Raw genomic sequence first — 22,216 nt, 5'->3', positions numbered from 1 at the left:
CATATAAGAACCAAATACTTCCCTTTTATGACAGAAACTGTCCAATGTATTCAACCTGCCACCAGGGAGGTGGTGGCTGATTATTCTAATGGACAGTGTTATATGCGGGACTAAGGCTTATCTCTTCTCTGGCAAACTGAGCACTCAGCAATGGCTGCAGGAAGTTGGCCATTAAGGAAGCCCATGTTGTGAGGTGATACGTAACATCCTTCCCTGGCTTCATGGCTACTTCACTCACAAGCCCATTGGGAGATTGCAAAAGTGGCTAGAGAAAGAAGCTGACTGGTGACCAGGAACAGATCATTCTGTCCACTTGATTATTTAAATATTTTTTGCTTAGGTCTCTCTTTGATCAAAATTTTTATGGGACATAAATAACTTTACATTTTTTTGCTTATTCAGAGAGATCTACTCAGATATCTCTTCAATATTGTCATCATATACCTTCAAAGTCCCTAACCACCCAACCAGACTATCGGCCATATCCCATGAATTGGATACAATCTCACATCTGGTCATTTCTCCTTTAAAACAAAGCAAGAACCAGATGCACTGCCGGAAGTTCTGCTACTTGGAAGATATCCCTTCCCACTGGTCCTGTAGGAATGTCATAGAGAGGGGTCATAGTGCTATAGCTATCCACTTTTGGATGCTGTCTGCATTTTGTGGAGAACCAGCTGTAAACCAGGCCCTAGTCTTCCTCCATCAACTGGTGATAGAGAATTCTCAAGGAGGCCATAGGTGTAGGCCGGGAGAGAGAAGCCACTGTAGCAGAACTGAGGACTTGGGCATTTAGACCACGTCTTCATGTTACTACTTGTGCCTTCAGGGACTATTCTGCTTGGACTATGCTTTCACCAGTTCCATTTCACAACGGAATTCTGCTGTGCATTCCCAAACTATGGCTTGGTGGATCAAGAACACCAGTTTATAAAGGCAGCTCTTGGCCCATTAGAAATTGGTGGGCCATGGTAAAGCATTCAATCTTAACTAAGAGCCAGTAGCAGGCCAAGAGGTGTTTCTCAAAAGGAGAATATTTATCCACAGAGGTGGTCTGGCTGCTCCAAAATTCTAAGGGCCTGACTGTGATCCACCGATAGTAGCCTACTATTGTCTCTAGTTAGCCTCCCGATGTGCCCCTGCCACTTTGAACACCATTGGGATTGTTAAATCACATGGTCCAAGTGTCAGAACAGCTTGCACAACAGCCTAGACTTATCACAAAGCCTTCTCTTGTTTGAGCCCTAGTCAAAAGTAGCAGTTCATGTGATCATTCGTTAAATGAGCTGGAGTAACACACCCAAATGATGATGATGGTGCGCTAAAATCCACAGGGACACACTAGGTTCTGTGCCTCTTTTAGGTTGCAGATGGGGCCATGTCCAACAACTTACTCTTCACCTTGGAAGAGTTATCTAGACACATCCTGTATCACTGGCCCCCTCGGAATTTCACTGAAACAGGAGCCCCTGAAATTTTGCTGTATTTATTTCCCACCCTGTGTCATGCAAATGTCTTAGCAATAAGTACTGAAATCTTGCTAGTTCTTGCTCACTGGCACCAAACATCATAATGTTGTCTTCATAATGGATTAGTGGGATATCTTGTGGGAAGGAAAGACAATTAAATATTTTCCTGAGAAATATTTGCACATCATATTTCTGATAAATTCTTGGACCCAGGATAAATGAAGAATTCACAAAACATACTAATCAAAAAATGAGCAAAAGACTGAACAGATACTTCACCAAAAGTGATATACAGATATCAAAAAAGGATGCAAAATGATGCTTTACATAATGTGTCTTCAGGGAAAAGAAAGTGAAAACCACAATGAGACATCACAACCCACTTGCATAAATGACTAAAATTGAAAAGACTACCTTTACTGGAATCAGCAATATAGACCTTTGTACTGACAGAAAGTCAACAATAGCTAGGGGATAATTACACAAAATTGAAGCTGGCAGTACATATATCAAGTTTGGATATCTTGAAGCTACTTCTCAACTGCTCACTCCATTCTTCTGATAAATTCTCACAGTGACTTCAGTTTCATCTTTATTTTTTTTTCTCCCCTACTTTGGCTTTCACCAGTGAAATTATAAGGAAGAGGGAGTCAATTAATTAGTCTACTGAAAAAGATGCTATTTGATTTCCTCCTATCTTGCCAATCAAACCTCAAGTATAGGTTAAACATTTTTTGTCCTCTTCAGGTATCAAATCAAAATGTCACAAATAAGCTAATTTTTACTTTCTGAAACAAAGCTCACTGACAATTATCTATCTTAATGCAGAAAAGTAAATGTAATTATGTTAGAACCATTTCAAAATCCCTCAATACTTTCAAAGTGGGGCAAGGAACAAAGTCTCTTGACAGAGGCTCCAATGCCCCTTGTGATCCCACCCATGGTGGCCTCCTTGACCCCATCTGGTTGCTCCTTGATTCTTCTTTTGCAAACTAGCTACATTTACCATTTTATGGTCCTCCAATGATCTAGGCATTCTGACAGTCTAGGCCCTCCAGTGATAAAGGCCTTGAGGATGTCAAGTTCCAGAAGCATCACTTTCCAGAAATGAAGACTCCCTCAGGCCTCATTCAGACCTACTGAAATGGAATCTGCATTTTAACAACATCTCCAGGAGAATCACAGGCATTAAAGTTTGGAAAGCACTCATCTGGGCCACCTTCCATTGATGTTCCTTGCCTTTTCTACCTTTGCACACCACTGATCTTTGTCTAGTAAGATTTCTCATCAGTTTTCAGCTTAAAGTGGGAAGTTTGCTATAGGATGTGTGGAATGTGAGGAGGACAGTGTGCATGAGGAGGACAACTTTTCTTGGGATTGGCTTCTGAAGAGAATCTAGAACTTTGGGCTCATAAAAATCATGTATGATTTGCTCAGATAAGACCATACTCATCAAAGCACTCAGATTAATGTTCTATAGATAAACAGGTGTTTGCGTAAACATGTCAGAAGTGTCATCCATGGTGGAAAGTACAATTTCCATTGTTAAAACTAGAATTGTCTACAATGACATGATGTTTATGATGTCAGTGTCTGTAAGTCCTATGGGGCAATTTGGACTTTCCTTTTTGTCCAAGTTTACAATGCCCAGTAGAACAGCTTAGTTTTTTCCTGAAAGGAATATTTCTACTACTATTAGGGGAATTTTAGTTCTTTACTCCTTCCACTTTAGGCAAAAGCAGAGTTTTTCAACTCACAGCAAATTCATATAAACAGCATTTTCCTGACTTTGGGAAATGAATCCTGCAAAATGGCATCAGTGTGCAAAGTATTGCTACCTGTGTTATTGTCATTTCTGTGCTATTGTATTTTTTCTACTTTAGAAAGCCTAACTCTTTGTAGGATTTTCTCAACTTCTTACAAGTTATAGGTAGGGGGAATTATTTCTATAGTATTTATTATTTTTAGTATATATAGATAAAATACTAGATCATTCATAATAATTTTAGATTGAGTTAAAAAGATTCAAGTAAAGCCAGGTGAGAAAGAAATTGTGAATAATCTATATGTTTATTTCAATGACTATAATCTTGATAAGCAAAATAGTTTTAACACTGAATTTTCATCACTGCCGTTGCAACATGAAATAATTTTTTGAATGTAAATTTTCTCTAACACAGAAATGCTAGTGAGAATGGAGAAATCCACTGTAAAATGGAAAGCAGCAGAAGGAAGCAAGGAAGTCAATCAACAGTCAAAATGATGTCCCAACATTAGCTCCAAGAGGGCTGCTGTCACGCCTGCTGTCTTGGATGTCACTACTCATACTGTAATGTCATTAGTGTACATGAAGGATGGACCAGCTGAATTTTTCCTATTGGTGACTTGCCTACCCTAGCAACTAAAATTCTCTTTTGTGCTGGTAACTTTGTCACCCTTTCTCCAAATTCCAGATCTACTGTGGGTAGTTTTGATATACCAAATCCATATTAAGCCCCCTTACTCTAGGCGCAAAGGGAATGGGAAAATGAGTTTCTAGTTTTTTGGCTTCCAGAGTAGGTGGTAGACTGCCTGCCTCCAAGATTATGTGGTAGAAAAGACAATCAGATGTTGGCTATACAAAAAATGACATATATCCTTTACAACAACTTTAAAATACTTTCTCAAGTTTTGGTCTTCATTATTCTCTTTACTACTTTGTGCACACTCTACAATGGATAGGTCATAAGTAAGTATGCCTTAAGCTACCCCCAATGACTCCCAAGTCATCAGTTCTATTAAGTTCTAGTAGACTGGCACCACAAAGTATATCACTTGGATGTTCAGAGGACACTATCTCCACAAACTAGCCACTGCATCTGAGTTCTCAATCAACTTTTGATGAAAATTTATTCAGCCACCAAGTCACTCCTCTTTCACTGTTCACCCCCTCCAATGTGTCATCAAGGTAGTGACTCTAATACTGAATTCTTTTGTATATATCTCTTCATCCTTCTCACTACTCTCAATGTCATTCACCCTTTGATTGGATACTTCCTATGTGTCTGTATTACTTGGGGAGCCCTCATTAGTCTACAGATCATGAATCTTCATTCTTGACCCACTAAATCAATCTCTAACAGTAAAATACAGATGTATTGATTTTCTGAACCTGGAGATTTAAAAGAATTCATAGTTCCTTTCTTTTTACATACACGCATAAGTATTTTTTTCTCATCCTTTCACAATACCTTGTGCTGTTGAGAAATTGCTGATAACATTATCCTATATTGGGTTTCAATTAATTAACACACTTAGGAAATAGGTAAAAACAAACACCATCAAATCTAGAGCAGTAATTCTCATTCCGAGTTTGAACTAGCTATGGCAGAATCTTTTTTTTTTTTTTTAACCTATGTATTAGGTATGTGTGAATATATACACTTCTATATTCTAAGCTTTCTTTTTAATCATTGTGTTTCTTTTAACATAGTAGTTTCAAACTTTAGTGGCCTCACAATCACCTGGAAGGCTTGCAGAAACACAGAGTGATGAGTTCTATCAAGATACTTTCTGTTTCAAATGCTAGTGCTGCTTATTTGTTACCATACAAGATAACTACACTTTTAAGTAATCAGGGAAGTAAACATTTTAAAATCAAATTATTAGAAATCAGTCAAAATGGAGTTTCTGCACCTACTTTAGTCTTTACTTAAACAACACTCAACAGATATTCTAAACATTTCCACTCTCTGGTTTAAACTTTCCTCCTTATTTTGTGCAGCTAGAGAGACTTTAACAGAACATCTTTTGCAAAGGATGAAGTGCTGTGCAGCTTTTATAACTTTTTCTGGGGAACATCACTGACAGTGATGATAATCAACCAAAATCCCATTGCCTCAAGTCTAAAAAGCTATGGGAGATGTATTTGTTAGAAAAATTAATTGTCAGGATCAACTTTTGGACCACCATTCTCAAAGAAATTTCATGCAGAAGTTTTTCCTTGTGCTGTAATAATATAACTATTTTTTGTTTGAGAAGGTACCTTCTAAGCCAGCCTCACTGAGGGTAACAGCTCACAACTTCATCATGATATTTCTCTCTGTTTTTCAATATAAGGAAAGGTGTTCACTGAATGCATACTGAATGTTTCTACTAGTCAGGATTGTCCAGAGTAACAGAACCAATAGAATGGAGATACACACACAGATATATACATCAACCTATCTCTATCTACATCTACATCTCTTCCTTATACATGTCCAAATCCCTAATGCCCAGTAGAACAGCTTAGGTTGTCATAACGGAAATCAATGGGCGCTATCAGGGGAATTTTAGTTCGTCATTCTTTGCTCTTCTAGCAAAAGCATACAGTTAAAATGTATATAAACAACACTTTCCTGAGCTTGGAACATGAAGCCTCCAAAGTCCATTAGTCTGTAAAGAATTGTCACCTGTGTTATTGTTTGTTAGCCCAGAGCTCTTACATTGTTTTCTACTTCAGAAAGCTGAATATTGAAAGGATCTCAAAAATTTCTTAACAGATATAGGTAAGAGAGAATGACATCTATTTTTATTTTTAATAGAAGTTTAAAATGCTGTTAAATTTATAATAATTTTGATTTGGTTTACAAGATGGCCAAATAGCCAGGTGAAAAACAAATAGTGAATACCCTGTTTATTTTATTATTGTGAGTAAATATGGATAAGCAAAATAGCTCTAAGACTACATTTTAATCTTTAATGATGTTTAATTATCTGGTTAGCATAATTATAAGACCCCACAGGATAAGATTTGGTAAAATTTAAAAGTTGATTTAAGTATTTAGGTCATAATATTCTCTGTGTAAGAAATCTTTCTGATAATTGTGTTCAAAATATTTATTCCATTTAATTAACCACTGTCAGATTAAACTTTAAGTTAAATCACTTAAATAGTAACCTCTCTATCCTTTCACCCACTTCTTAATTACTTCGTTGAGTATACATATGCACATATACATCTGTAAAAATGCTGAAAATGTCCCTCCAAGCTCTTCTGACCTTTATGACTTAATGACTTAATAAGTACCCATACACTGAATTGAGAATTTTTGATTTTTTTACTGATTGGGATTGAGTGGAAGGAAAGCCCATTCCAAATAATTACACATTTAACAGCTGCAATTATTGGCATGGGTTATGTATATTTCCTTTATTCAGTTTCAGTCTTTGGCTCATTTTTATTCTGCTAATAAAACTTATGGAGAAGCAAATGCTGTGAAGGAAAACCTGAAGTATTTCTAGAGGTCAGCTCTAATCTCAGTAATAACAAAGGTAAACCATCTTTTAACTGTGAAAAGAACTTGGAGGCAGTGCTAGCATATTTATGAACAATCCAAATTTCTCAAGTAAATCTAAAACTAAAGACTATTTCATACACAAATTCCATAGGAATAAAACCTTGGAATTTTGAAGAAAAGACAAAGAAATGTTTCCCAGTGTTGACAACTTTTAATGAAAACTGGGCTTAATATTAACATTTATCTGCCAAATTCTGAGACTTTCCCCTTATTTCATCTTCAGACTTTCTGTGATACTTCCTCTCTCTCTTCATTTCCTTGTCTTTCCTACACTTGTCCATCTCTGTTCCTTAGTCTCTTCCTGCTTTTTGTTGCTTCTTGTTTTCTTTTCATCCACCTAGATTTCCCATTCCACTTCTCTACCCACTTTCATCTCAAAGCCCACCTGTCTCTCTTTAGAAAACTTCATGACATTTTTCTACAAGAAAAAAATTAGCATCTGTTGTCCACATTGTAGACACTCTTTCATTTTCCTCACTGCTGTGCCACTTGCTTCACTTTCACTTATTATACTCTGACTCAAGTCTATGACAAAGTGGAGACCACTCTCAGTAGAGCCATTGAAAAATCTCTTATTTCCCACCCTTGATTATCTCTGTTCACTCCTTATCTTATCAGGGTATTTATTCTGCTTTAGGCTCTGTACTTTCCTTTGTCTTTCTTGAGGATTTTCCTCTAAGTTCCCAACACTCAGCTTTCAAATTACCTCCTGATTCTCTGATCATGCTTCACAGTAGCCTTTTCTGGGCTTTCCTTCTCTCCTTTTGTGTGAGCCAGTACTCTTGCTTCCAAGAGGAAATGAGTTAACTGAATGAAAACTGGCTCCAACAAAGAAATGCTAGGAAAGTTGGAGAAACACACTGGAGAAATAGGCAGGAACACATGGAAGGGAGTCTGACAGCCAACACCCAAAATCATGTAGCAGCTCTAGCTCAGTAAGATCTGCTGTCATTGCTGCTGAACTTAAATGCCACAACTCACACTGACAATGCCACTGATGTGGGCACAGGATTCATTTTCTCGGTTCATGATACTGCTCCCTTGGTTGAGTTGGCACCTAAAATTCTCTTTCACACACATTTGCTTGTTTTTCTCTCTGTATATTCCAAATCCAGTGTATGTGCATTTTGAGTTACTAGCAGTAGGTCAAACCCTCTTACCCTAGGTTCAAGGAGGATGGGAAAGTCAGTTTCTAGAATTTGGGTATCTAGAGTGGATGACAGTTTTTGTCTGGCACCAACACACATGAAGTATAAAAGAGGATCAGGTATTACTATCTGATAAGTGATATATATCCATTTTTAATCTCTTTAATATGTTATTAATATAAGTTATTCAAGTTTATTTTCATGCCTTCTTTCCTTTTACCTTACTTTATGTAGGTCATACGTACTATATTTCAGCCACCTCAATGACTCCAAATTCATTATTTCTATTAAGCTTTTATGGAATTATATTGTGAAGTTTATCTCACCTGGTTGCTCAGATGATACTCCCTGTAAAAAGTGGCCACTGCATCTGAGCTTCCAATTTCAATTTTTGATGATCAACTACACAATTACCAAGTGACTCTCTCTCCTTTACTAATCACTTCTTCACATCTCATATGTCAGCAAGTCCTGGTGAAACTGAACAGCACCCTATGTGGCCCCTGAGCTTTTCAGTATTTGCTGTTGCCTTGTATGAAAAAGGCTTTAGCTCCTAAACTTTCCTGAGTTCCAAAAGGCAGATTCAAGCAGTTATTTTACTAATTAGGGAAAGGAAGGAATGCAGACGCAAAGAAGAGCAGTCAACAAACAATAGTTCAGTGATAAAGCAGGGTGTCTCCTCAAGGGATATACATAACAACATATCTTTGAGTTCTTCTGCTGGAACTAAGGTCCCTACCCAAGCAGAGGATGGTAACTTCAGGCTGAGCACAAGATTAATGGAACATTGCTGTTACCTCACCACCAACCAATCAGAAGAAAGTCACACACCCTGCAACCCTCACCCCAAATTTTGCCTTTAAAAATTCTTCCTCAAAAACCATTGATGAGTTCAGGTTTTTGAATTTAAGCCTTCCATTCTCCTTGCTCATCCCAGCAATAAAGTTTTCTCTGCTACAAACTCAGACTTTTTGGTTTGTTCACCTCTCTGTGCATTGGGAACATGAACTTGTGATCCACAACACAAGTGACTCTTCATTCTGATTTATTTTGATCTCTCCATTTGTCTTCCTCATCACTCCTAATGTCATATCACACATGGACTAAGAACTTCATATACATTTTAATCACCTGGGGAATAGTTATAAACTGCAAATTATTACACCCCTTTCATGAACTACAGAATCAATTTCTTCAGTAATACTTCAGAATCAATATTTTGCACAAACACTCCCCCAGACAAATCTGATTGTACAATCTGGTTTGGGAATCCCTGGACAATAGCCACAGTTTCTAGATTAGTATCTATGATATGGGTTTCTTCTCCCTGCACCCTATATTCTACAGCCAAATATTTAATTTCAAAAATAACTGACATTGACAATTCTGTTTTACACATTTTCATTTCTTGCTTATTGCTTGAAGAATATAGCTCAAGATAATTCACAATGGCACTCAACTCATTTTATAAACTGGGCCCTTCTAACATCTGTACTTTGATGCTGCATCCATGTCCTACACAAAGAATGTCTTGACCTCATTCTATAGTACCCCTAATTTTGCTCATCTTCAGAATGTCTTTCCTCTCTTCTAAATCTGCTCATTTTTGTACAAATTTTTAAATGATGTAATTGAATTGTTCTAATATAACAATTTCCACAAATAACTTTTATATATTATAGTAAGACTGACTAAATAAAGAGCATTTAGTCTAGGGTATGGTTTTATTTCAATTACCCTCAATATATTTTACGTTTAAAATTCCTGATAAATGTTTTTTACCATTTACTGAATTTATTTCAGAGTCCATCTATGAAGGATATGGAAACAAAAAATGTAACAGGGCTGACAGAGTTTGTCCTCACAGGACTTATACATCAACCAGAGTGGCAAATCCCCTTGTTCTTGCTGTTCTTGATGATATACCTCATCACCATCACAGGAAACCTTGGTCTGATTGCTCTCATCTGCAATGACTCTCAACTTCACATTCCCATGTACTTTTTTCTTGGGAGTTTAGCCTTTGTGGATGCCTGGATATCATCCACAGTGACCCCCAAGATGCTGGCCAACTTCCTAGGCAAGAGTAAGATGATCTCTCTCTCTCTGAATGCATGGTACAATTCTTTTCCTTTGTAATCAGTGTAACCACAGAATGTTTTTTGCTGGCAACAATGGCATATGATCGCTATGTAGCCATTTGCAAACCATTACTTTATCCAGTGATTGTGACCAACAGACTAAGTGTACAACTGTTAGTATCATCATTTGTCGGCGGTCTTATTCATTCCATAATTCATACAGGTTTTTTATTCAGATTAACCTTTTGTAATTCTAACATAATACATCACTTTTATTGTGACATCATGCCATTGATTAAAATTTCTTGTACTGATCCTTCTATTAATGTTCTGATGGTATTTATTTTCTCTGGTTCAATTCAGGTGTTCACCATTCTGACAGTTCTTGTCTCTTACACACTTATTCTCTTTACAATATTAAAAAAGAAGTCTGCACAAGACATAAGGAAGGCCTTCTCCACCTGTGGAGCCCACCTCCTATCCGTCTCTTTATACTATGGACCTCTTCTCTTCATGTATGTGCACCCTGGATCCACACAAGGAGATGATCAAGATATGATGGACGCTTTATTTTACATGGTCATAATTCCTTTTTTGAATCCAATTATCTATAGCCTGAGAAATAAAAAAGTCATAGATTCATTGACAAAAGTGTTAAGGAGATATACATATATCTCCTAGTAATATCTGTTCTCTTTGCATTAAAACATGAACAAAATTGTGTAGTTTAGATGTTGCTATGTGATGATTAGTGTTCAAAATATTTTCCATTTATAATTGTCCTATTATTTTAGTGAGTTAAGATGTTAGTACCTAGTAAATTTCTTAAATTATTTTATCTCATTCAAAAACATATAAAATTTTTAATTAACTGTTAATGGAATACTAAAATAAAAAAAAATTGAAATCATTTTATATGCTTATATGTTCTTCAATGTGACTTTAAAAATGTAATAAGTACTAAAATAGTGTAGATCCTCTGAAGGGGATTTCTTTACGATGTCTTTGATACATACAAGCCATATAGCTAGAGACCCTTATCACATTGAGCTGCATGGTGGAGGCAGGTTGGTGTTTAAATGAACAGAGGTAAATCCTAGGAATTTTGTCTGCCATCAAAGGTCATACATTCCATTTTATTTAGGCCATTGTAACTCTCACTTCTTGTGGGGATCAACTATCATATCTCACAGAGAAAAGGGAAAACCACGAGAAAGGGTGACATGGGAGCTAAGACAGTGAAAACAGAGCTCACTGTAAGAGATGCTCTTAGCTTAGTGTGCTTTGCAGAGAAAGGAAAGAGGCATGTTCCTTCTCACTGTTGATGCCTTCTACAGTCCTTTCCTACTGTGTCTGTGTGCTGTTGCTCAATGTGAAGAGTTTCACTGAGAAAGCTAACAGATTAGACTGAAGATTTAAGTTGGATAGACATAAAGAAGAAGAAAGAAATGGTAGAATAGTAAAAAATGGTCAATATTCCTAGAATTTTTTAAAAAGTAAAACTAGTTTGAGAAAAATAGTAACATGTAAAGGTTATTGGTTGACAATGAGGAGATTTAAATACATATCACTAAAGTTTAAATAATGTTAAGATGTGATATCATATTGCCCAGTGGGTGGCTGGGAAAGAAATGAAAATGAACAAGAGTTTGGATGTTTGTGCCCCCAAAGTCCTTAAATGTTCATTTTAATCACAGTCCATACTCTAAGAATCATGAGTGATTCATTGTTAGGTCCACACCTTCTCTTCCTTTCACCACTGATTCGAAGTACATTCTTACTGATACCACTGTGACCCTCATCTTTATAACCACCTACCTCTGTGATTTGTAAAAGTCTAGTTACTTATCTGCTTCATTCCATTGATTCTCTCTTACTTCCCAAACATACCTGCCAGATTCTTTTTTTTTTGTATAAAGAACTCTGGTTAAATTATGTCGCTCTTCAAGGATTTTTACTGGATTCTTATCATTACCAGGTTTTATTTTTGGGTGTGTGTTTCTGTGTATATATACACACAAAATATACATACTTTAGCATATATGTATTTATTCATGTGGATGTATATACATCTACATCTAAATCCATATTTATATACCTTTCTATCTCTATCTTCCTCACTCTGCATTTGTTCACTCTGGTATAATTTGAGGTCCTTTCAATAATAACATGGTTGAACTCTGAGGTCCCTTCCTTCACAACTCTCCTGTGGACTCTGTGTTATATCTTATATGTTGGACTGTTGATGGTGCATTTCCAGATTACCCAAAGAGGATGGGAATATGCACTACCATCGCATAGAAATAAAAATAATACACCTGAAACAATCTTGCTTATGATGGTGTATTCATTTTCTTATCTTGGAGACTTAAACAAATTCCTAGTTTCTATCTCTTTATATACATGTATATATATTTTATTCTCACCACTCTACAATACTTTCTACTGTTTAGAAGATTGCTGACAAATTTATCTTACATTGTGTTGAAAGAAACAACATAATTAGGATTAGACAAAAACAAACAAATGCCAATTAATTAAAACTAGATCAGTATTTCTCAAAGGCTGACTTGTGGAATAGGTATGATAAAATCTTATCAATACATGTATGTGTCAAAACCTCTCTGGTCCAGGATTTCTTTTGTTGCTCTTCTTGTTCTTGTTGTTGCTATTCCTTTAAAATTGTGTTCTCAGACTTAAGTGGGCATCAAGATCACTGGATGCTTGGGAAAATACACATTGATAACTCCATTTCAGAGTTTCTGATTCAGCAATATTGATGCTGTTGAGTTGGGACCACACTTAGAAAACTAACATTCTAAAATAATTACTGAAACAAATTTTATAATATCCAGATATTTAGAGACCAGTCAAATGAAGTTTTTACACATCCTCTATCCCCTACTTAAACAGTACTATGCAAATATTCTAAAGATTTCCACCCTCTGTTTTGTCCTTTCCTCTCTATCTTGGGCAGCTGGATGTAGATTTTAAATGGGGCATCTGTTTTGAAGACTGAAAAATTGTAGACCTTTTTAAGACTTTCTCTTGGAAACAAGCATTGAAATTAATGGTAGCCAGTCAATTCCATCATCTCATTTGAGTAAGGTTAAAGGATGGGACCTCAGTTCATTAAAAAAATGTCAACCTCTATCAACTTTTAGACCATTATTCTCAATGAAATTTCATATAACAGATGTTCTAAATACTGTAATAATGGGATGTTTACTTCTTCTGAGAAGGTAACTTCTAAATGAGACTTAATTGAGAGAAATAGGTAACTGTAGCATCATGATATTTCCCTCTAGTTTTCAAAATAAAGTAAAAACTCATTAAAGGCACACTGAGTTTTTATATCAGCATAGGGTTGTCCAGAGTAACAGGACCAATTATACATAGAAATAGTATGTAGAAAGGGAGATCTATAAAATAAAGGGAGATCTACAAAAATAAATCTATAGGCATATAATGATTTTTATAATAAGATATTGGCTCATATAATTATGAGGCTGAGAATCTGCCCTCTGCAAGAAAGAGACCCAGGGAAGTAGATGTCATAGTTCAAAGGCCTGAGACACTAGAGAAAAATTAGATTAGACAATAGGATAGATTCCTGTTTGAGTCTGAAGTCCTGAGAACCAAAATCACCATGGGCATGAGAAGGGCATGTCTACCAGTCAAGCAGAAAGCAAATTCAGCCACCCACTGCCTTTTTTGCCCAGTTTACCCTCCAGCACACTGGATGATGCCCACACACATTGAAGGGAGCCATGTCCTTTACTCACTCTGCTAACTCCATACTAATCATTTCTGGAAACATCTTCACAGAAACACCCAGAAATAGTTTTTCAAGATATCTGGACATCCCGTTTCCCAGGCAAAGCTGACACATAAAATGAACCATCAGAAATCTAACATTGTCAACTTGGTACCCCTATAGAATTCCTTATCCATATTCAATCTCCAATTAATGACAATAGCAAGCTCATAATTCCATCTAACATGATACAACTATGCTGTGTACACAAGAAAATGCATTAAACTTTTCCCCAGAGGAGGAGGTAAAACCATTGAATGATATTTATTCTTCTCCATGGTATCTGCTAACTTAAACACTATGATGTAAATTAACACTGCTTAATTACTATATCATCAGTACATCTTATGTTATATGATAAGGATATAATGGTGGAAGGAAAACAAATACACACACACACACACACACACAAACAAAATGTATTCTTACCAAAGAAGGAAATACTCATGGCAGTTACTATCCTCACATCTGTAACTGATCACGTGGTATTTATAACTGCCTACTTTTACTACACAATACATATTTCCTTTGCCTTCAGGTAGCACTGTTATTAGTCACTGTGCTTTACCTTCTGGGTAAAGCACATTCCCAAAATTCATCCCCAAAACATCTGGCGAGTATTTTAGACAAACTAATCCTTCCCTCCATTGTGTTGTAGTACTCCATTTTCTCCTTGGTAGTCAGGATCAATCACCACAGAATACACAGTAATTGCATTCTTTCTGTATGATTCAGCAGAATGAGGAGCCCAAAGTGGCCCAGTGGCAGTCAATGGAATTGTTGTGTGTGCTGATGGAAATATTTTGCCCTCTGGTTCTAAGACCTTTAGGCATTCAAAGCATAAGATCAAGGGAACATAAAGTAAAAAGTATGCCAGAGTTTTCCCTAGAGGCAATGGTGAGTAGGACTACTGGCCCATTTCCATCTCTTGATTCCTAGACCCATGGAACCTGGCTATAGAAGGAAAAGTACTCTATATTAAATGCTGATTCAGAAAATATAAAGCCTTCTGGAGAACCTTGTCCTAGCTCTGCAAGGTATTGCCATCTGGTTCTGTAAATGAGTCTACAAGGAGGTTATTCCTCTATCTTACCACACAAGTTTCCTCAGAATGATGGGGAACAGGGTAAGACTAGTGAATCATAAGATCATAGGCCCACTACTGCACTTCTTCGGCTATGAAGTGAGTTCTTTGATCAGATACAATGCTGTGTGGGATACTATGACAGTGGATAAGAAATTCAGTTAAGTTCAAGGATGACTGTTTTAGCAGAAGCATTGACAAATAGGGAAGGCAAATCTATATTTAGGACAAAGAATCTATTCTAATAAGAACAAGACACTTCCCCTCCATTATCAAAACTGTCCAATGTAATCAACCTGTCCCCAGGTAGGTGGCTGATTACTCCGATGAATGGTGCTATATGGGGAACTTAGGGTCATCTTTGCTCCTGACAGATTGAGCCCTCAGCAATGGCTGTAGGCAAGTTGACTCAGTTAGTGGAAGTCAGTGTTGTGAGGTGATACATAACATCCTTCCCTGCCTTCATGGCTATTTTATTCATGAACCCATTGGGTGATTGCAAAAGTGGCTAGAGAAAGAAGCTGACTCGTGTTCAAGAACAGATCATTTTGTCCACTTGATTCTTTAAATCTTTTTTTGCTTAGGTCACTTTTCGATCAAAATTTTCATAGGACACAAATACATTTACATTTTTTTTTGCTCATTCAGAGAGATCTACTCAGATACCTCTTCAATTTTCTAACCATGTTCCTTCAAATTCCCTTGACCTCCCAACCAAACTATCAGCCATACCCCATGAATTGGATATAATCTCACATCTGGCCATTTTTCCTTTTAAACAAAGTAACAACCAGGTGCACCACTCAAAGTTCTGCCACTTGGAAGATATCCCTTCCCATTGGTTCCATAGGAATGTCATAGAGAGGGGTCATAGTGCTGCAGCTGTCCACTTTTGGATGATGTCTGCATTTCGTGGAGAACCAGCTGTAAACCAGGCCCCAGTCTCTTCTTCCTCCATCAACTGATCAGAGAGAATTCTCAAGGAGACCATAGGTGTAGGCTGGGAGAGAGGAGCCATTGCAGTAGGACTGGGGACTTAGCATTTAGACCACTTCTTCATGTAACTACTCTTGCCTTCAGGGACTGTTCTGGCTGGACCATGCTTACAACAGTTCCAGTTCACAAAGGAATTCTGCTGTGCATTCTCAAATTATGGCTTGGTGGATTAAAAACACTCAGTTTATAAAGGCAGTTCTGGGCCTATTGGAAATTGGTGTCCCATGGTAAAGCATTCAGTCTTAACCAAGAACTAGTAGCAGGCCAACAGGTGTTTCTCAGAATGAGAATATTTATCTACAGAGGTGGTCTGGCTTTGCTCCAATATTCTAAGGGCCTGCACTGTGATCCACTTATAGAAGTCTACCATTGGCTCTAATCAGCCTCCTTAGGTGCCCCTGTCACTTCAAGCACCATTGGAGCTGTTAAATCACATGGTTGAAGTGTCAGAACAGTTTGCACAATAGCCAAGACTTGTCACAAAGGCCTTCTTTTGTATGAGCACTAGTCAAAACTATCAGTTTACCTGCTTATTTGTTAAATGATCTAGAGTAACACACCAAAATGAGGATTACATTGCCTCTAAAATCCACAGGGGCCCACTAAGTTCTGTGTCTCATTTTGGTTGCAAGTGGGGCCATATCGAAAAACTTATCCTTCACCCTGGAAGGGATATCTAGACACATCCTATATCACTGGCCCCCTAGGAATTTCACTGAAGTAGAAGCCCCTGAATTTTTATTGTATTTATTCCCCACTCTCTGCTGTGCAAATATCTTATCAATAAATAGAGAATTTTTTCTAGTTCTTGCTCACTGGCACCAAACATCATAATGTTGTCTTCATAATGGATTAGTGGGATATCTTGTGGGAAGGAAAGACAATAAAATATTTGCCTGAGAAATATTTGCACATCATATTTCTGATAAATACTAGGAACCCAGGATAAATGAAGAAGTCACAATACTAATTAAAAGTGACTCAATTGACCCAGTGACAGGGCAAGAATAAGGATGCAGATGCAGAGAATGGACTGGAGGATACGGAGTTTGGGGGAGTGGCGAAGGGGAAGCTGGGATGGAGTGAGAGAGTAGCATAGACATATATACACTACCACATGTAAAATAGATAGCTAGTGGGAAGTTGCTGTATAACAAAGGGAGATCAACTCAATGATGGGTGATGCCTTAGAGGGCCAGGACAGGGAGGGTGGGAGGGAGTTGTGGGAGGGAGGGGATATGGGGATATATGCATAAATACAGCTGATTCACTTTGGTGTACCTCAAAAGATGGTACAAGAGGGTAAAGCAATTATATTCCAATAAAGAACTTAAAAAAATGACTCAGTTGAAAAATGGGCAAAAGATTTGAATCAATACTTCACCAAAAGTGATATACGGATATTAAAAAAAGGATGCAAAAAGATGCTTTATATAATGTGTCTTCAGGGAAAAGAAAGTGCAAACCACAGTGAGATGTCACAGCCCACTTGTATAAATGACTAAAATTGAAAATACTACCCATAGCGGAATCAGCAATGCAGACCTTTTTACTCATAAATAAGCAACAAACCTAGGGGATAATTACACAAACATGAAGCTGGCTGTAGATTTGTCAAGTTTGGATATCTTGAAGCTACCTCTGCACAGCACACTGTTTACTCTGCTCTTCTGACAGATTTTCACAGTGACTTCAGTTTCATCTATGTTGTTTTTTCTTCTCTACTTTGGCTTTCAGCAGCAAAATCAATTAACCAGATATCAAAAAAGATGCTACTTGCTTTCCTCCTATCTTTTTTTTGTACCATACGGAGTGATAGTAGAAGTTTGTAATCTTAATTTTAACTGTATGTCTACATTTAAAATAATTTTTGAGAATACTGATATAAAACTTTTAAAATAATGTCAAATGGTAAATTTTACAGGAAAAAAACCAATTGCTTAACTGACATTTGGTCGACAGATTTTCATTATGTGAAAACCAATACTGTGGAGAAGACAATTCTATACATCTACTACCAAGTATAATTTAATCCTGATTATTTAGGTGTAAATACTCATGTAATGGGTTATCGATCCAAGGCAACCTTCAATTCTTCCCAACTCAACAACACATAGTTTCTTTCCCATTTGCTGATTCTCTTGTTACTGGTCACCAATATCATTATCATCATCATACCTAAACTCTTAACTTTTATATTATGAGCTTCTTCTTTTTAATTTTTAATTTTATATTGGGGTATAGCCAATTAACAATGTTGTCAATTTCAGGTGCACAGCAAAGTGACTCAGGCATACATACGCATGTATCTATTCTCGCCCACACTCCCCTCCTATCCAGGCTGCCACATAACATTGAGCAGAATTCCCTGTGCTATACAGTAGGTCCCAATCTCCCTAACAATCCCTTCCCCACCCCCAACCCCCAACCAGAAGTTCGTTCTCTAAGTCTATGAGTCTGTTTCTGTTTTGTAAATGACTTTTGAGAATCATTTCTTTTCAGATTCTGCATGTAAGGGATATCATACAAAATTTCTTTCTCTGTCTGAATTTATTTCACTCAGTATGACAATCTCTATAAGGCAAATGCTAACAGCTTTCCTCCTATCTTGTGAATCAAGCCTCAAGTGTAGGTTAAACATTTTTTGTACTCTTTAGATATCAAATCAAAATGTCACAAATAAGCTAATTTTTACATTCTGAAACAAAGCTCACTGACACATTACTTTCTTGATGCAGAAAGGTAAATGTAATCATGTTACCACCATGTTCAAAATTCCTTAATACCTTCAGATCAGGGCAAAGAGCAAGGTCCCTGGATTAGCCTCCAAGGCCCCTTGTGATCCCACCCATCTGGTTGCTGCCCCCTGATCCCTGACCCCATCTAGTTGCTCCTTGCTTCTTCCTTTGCAAACGAGCTACATTTACCATTTTATGGTCCTCCAGTGATATAGGCACTCCAAGTGAGGAGTCTAGGCCCTCCAGTGACGAAGGCCTTGTGGACGTCAAGTGTCCAGAGGTATCACTTTTTAGAAATAAAGACCCTCGGGCCTCATTTAAACCTATTGAAATGGAATCTGCATTTTAACAAGATCTCCAGGAGATTCCCAGGCATTAAGGTTTGGAAAGCACTCATCTGGGCCACCTCCCATTGATGCTCTTTGTCTTTTTCCCCTTTATTCCACTGCTGACTTTTGCCTAGTAAGATTTCTCATCAGCTTTCGGCTTGAAGTGGCGAGTTTGGCATAGGTCTGGAATGTGGGCTGCAGTTTGCATAGGAGGACAATTTTCTTGGGATTGGCTCCTGGAGAGAATCTAGAACTTTGATCTCATTAAAATCATGTATGATTAGCTCAGAGAAGACTGCACTAATCAAAGCACTCAGAGTAACCTTTCACAGACGAAGAGGTGTTTGCATAAACATTTCAGAAGTGTCATCTGTGGTGGAAAATGGAAGCATAAAATGCAATTTAAATTGTTAAAACTGTAACTGTCTACAATGACTTGATGTTTATGATTTTCAGAGTCTGTAATGCCCTGTGGGACATTCTGTAGTTTTCCTACATGTCCAAGTTTATAATGCCCAGTAGAAGAACTCATGTTTATCCTAAAGGGAATACTTGGGTGCTATTAGGGGAATTTTCATCCTTCACTCCTTCCTCTTTGGGCAAAAGCAGAGTTGTTCAACTCTCTGACTCTCGGTTTCAAGACATATGTATATAAATATTTTTCTGATCTTGGGAACTGAACCCTCCAACATGAATCTGTGTGCAAAGAATTGCTACCTGTATTATTGTCATCCCTGTGGTATTGTATATTTTCTACTTTAGAAACCATTACACTTTGACGGATTTTCTCATTTTCTTGCAAGTTCTGGGTGAGAGAAATTAATTCCGTAATATTTATCATTTTATATATATAAAGTTAAAATACTGTGTAATTTGTAATAATTTCAGATTTGGTTTACGAGATTCTAGAAAAGCCAGGTGAATAAGGAATCAAATACAGAATAATCTGTATATTTTAATTTAATGCCTATAATCTAGATAAGCAAATAGCTGTATGACTGAATTTTTCCATTTCACAATGTTTTATTACCTGTTCTCCCTTTTTTTTTAATCTCTGCATTGGAATATAATTGCTTTACACTGTTGTGCCAGTTTTTATTATCTGTTTTCTTAACTATAATGACTTTATAAGATAAATTTTGGTGAATTAAATATTAAACAAGTTAAACTGTAGTAAAATCAGTTCATAATGAGTTCTAGGTACAAAATTTCTCTGGTTATTCTTATTAAAGCATCTATTCTATTTAACTGATCACATTCTCTGACTAAAACATCTAAGGTAAATCACTTTAATATTAACTCTTCTGTCTTTTCCCCACTTCTGACAATAATTTCATTCAGTATTTTATATACATTTAGTAGGAAATATGCATAAAATGTCCCTCCACTGCTCTTTCCAGCATTTAAGACTTAAGTGCCCACACACACATTTGAATTTGAGAATTTTTGCTTACTTAGTTATTTGGGATTACATATCAGGAAGCCCATTCTAAATAGAAAATGCACTTAACAACTGTGGTTATTGTTCTGTGTTTATGGAACCTGAGTTATGTTCTAGTATTTGGCTCAATTTTATTCTGTTAAATAAAATCTGGTGGAGAAAAAGTGCTCTCAAGTAAAACCAGCAGGATTTCTAGAGAAATTCAGTTCTAACCAAGGTAATAACAAAGATGAAGCAACTCTTAAATAAGGAAAGAGCTTTTCACAGTTATAGTATATTTATGATCACTATGAAGTTTCAAAGGTAAAATTTAAAATGAAAACCTTTTTCATATATAAATTCCCTAGGAAAATAAACTTCAAAGTTTGAATGAAAGACAAAGAAAGGATTCCCAGTGTTGACCTCTTTTAAAGAAAACCAGAATTAAGATAAACATTTAACTCCTATATCTGAGCTTTCCCTTTTTACCATCTTGTCTTCCTCTAACATATCCTTACTCTTCTGTGGTTTGTCTTTCCTACACATATTCACCTATGTTCTGTTAACTTCTGCCTATTTCTCTTCCTCCATCTTGTGCTCTTTCCACCACCCAAATGTCTTTCCACGTCTCCTGCCTCCTTTCTGTTCTTGATGGCTTTCTTTCTTCTCTCTTTTGAAAAATTTTCTTAAAATGACTTACAGGAAAAAAATTTATATCTGTCTACAGGCAGTGGACATTAACAATGGTCCTCCACACCTTGGATTCTCTATTTCATTCTCCTCACTGTTGTGCCACTTGTTTCCCATGCACTTCTCATTATTTTCTGGTCTCAACTCTATCATATAAGGCAAATTTCTGTCAGTAAAGCCACTGAAAAATCCCTTAAGTTCTATGCTCAGTGAGATCTGGTCACTCCTTGTCCTAGCAGAGCATTTATTTTGGCAGTTGGCACTGTACTTTTCTTTGTTTTTCTTGAGTATCTTTGCTCTCTTTATGTTCATAACACTCAGCTCTCCAGGTTCCCCTGCTTCTCTGATCACTCTGCTCAATATCCTTTTCTGGTCTCTACTATTTCTGTCTTTCATTGCTGCCAGCCATGGCTACTGTTTGCAATGTGAAATCCTTTTATTTTTAATAGAAATTTTCTCTAATATAGAAATACTACTGAGATTGGAAGAATTAACTGGAAAAATGGGCAGCCACAAAAAAATCAAGGAAGTCAATCAACAATCCAAATCATGTCCCAACATTAGCTCCATGAGGTCACTGCTACTGTCTTGGAGGCCACTACTGATACTGACAATGTCATTAGTGTGGATGAAGGATAGATCTGCTAAATTTTTTTTATAACTTTCTTTTCTTTATTTTAAATTTATTTATTTATTTATTTATTTACTGCTTTGGGTCTTCATTGCTGCACAGGGGTTTTCTCTAGTTGAGGCAAGTGGGGCTACTCTTCATTGTGGTGTGCAGGCTTCTTATTGTGGTGGCTTCTCTTGTTGCAAAGAACAGGCTCTAGACACCTGCGCTTCAGTAGTTGTGGCACATGGGCTCAGAGTTGTGGCTTGCGGGCTCTAGGCGCATGAGCTTAGTAGCTCTGCGGCATGTGGGATCTTCCCGGACAAGGGCTTGAAACCGTGTCCTCTGCATTGGCAGGTGGATTCTTAACCACTGCGCCATCAGGGAAGCCTGATCTGCTGAATTTTTCCTAGGCAACCTTAGCAACCAAAATTCTCTGTCTAGTACCTTTGTCACCCACCCTCCAAATTTCAAATTTAGTATGGGTGGGTTTGATTTTACAAACCTACATCA

At 37.0% G+C, this 22,216-nt stretch overlaps 1 protein-coding gene and 1 pseudogene across 1 annotated transcript in view; one reads left to right on the top strand and one right to left on the bottom strand.

Moving 5' to 3' along the window:
• GABRR3 (gamma-aminobutyric acid type A receptor subunit rho3) overlaps positions 1-22,216 on the bottom strand; it is a 725,962-nt gene that overhangs the window by 192,340 nt on the left and 511,406 nt on the right. The gene's annotated exons all lie outside the window — the stretch shown is intronic.
• On the top strand, positions 9,760-10,700 carry LOC130830381 (olfactory receptor 5H8-like; annotated as a pseudogene).

Source organism: Hippopotamus amphibius, chromosome 10 (genome assembly GCF_030028045.1).
Source record: "Hippopotamus amphibius kiboko isolate mHipAmp2 chromosome 10, mHipAmp2.hap2, whole genome shotgun sequence".
NCBI classification, from domain to species: Eukaryota; Metazoa; Chordata; class Mammalia; order Artiodactyla; family Hippopotamidae; genus Hippopotamus; species Hippopotamus amphibius.
This window is presented reverse-complemented; position numbering and strand designations above follow the sequence as displayed.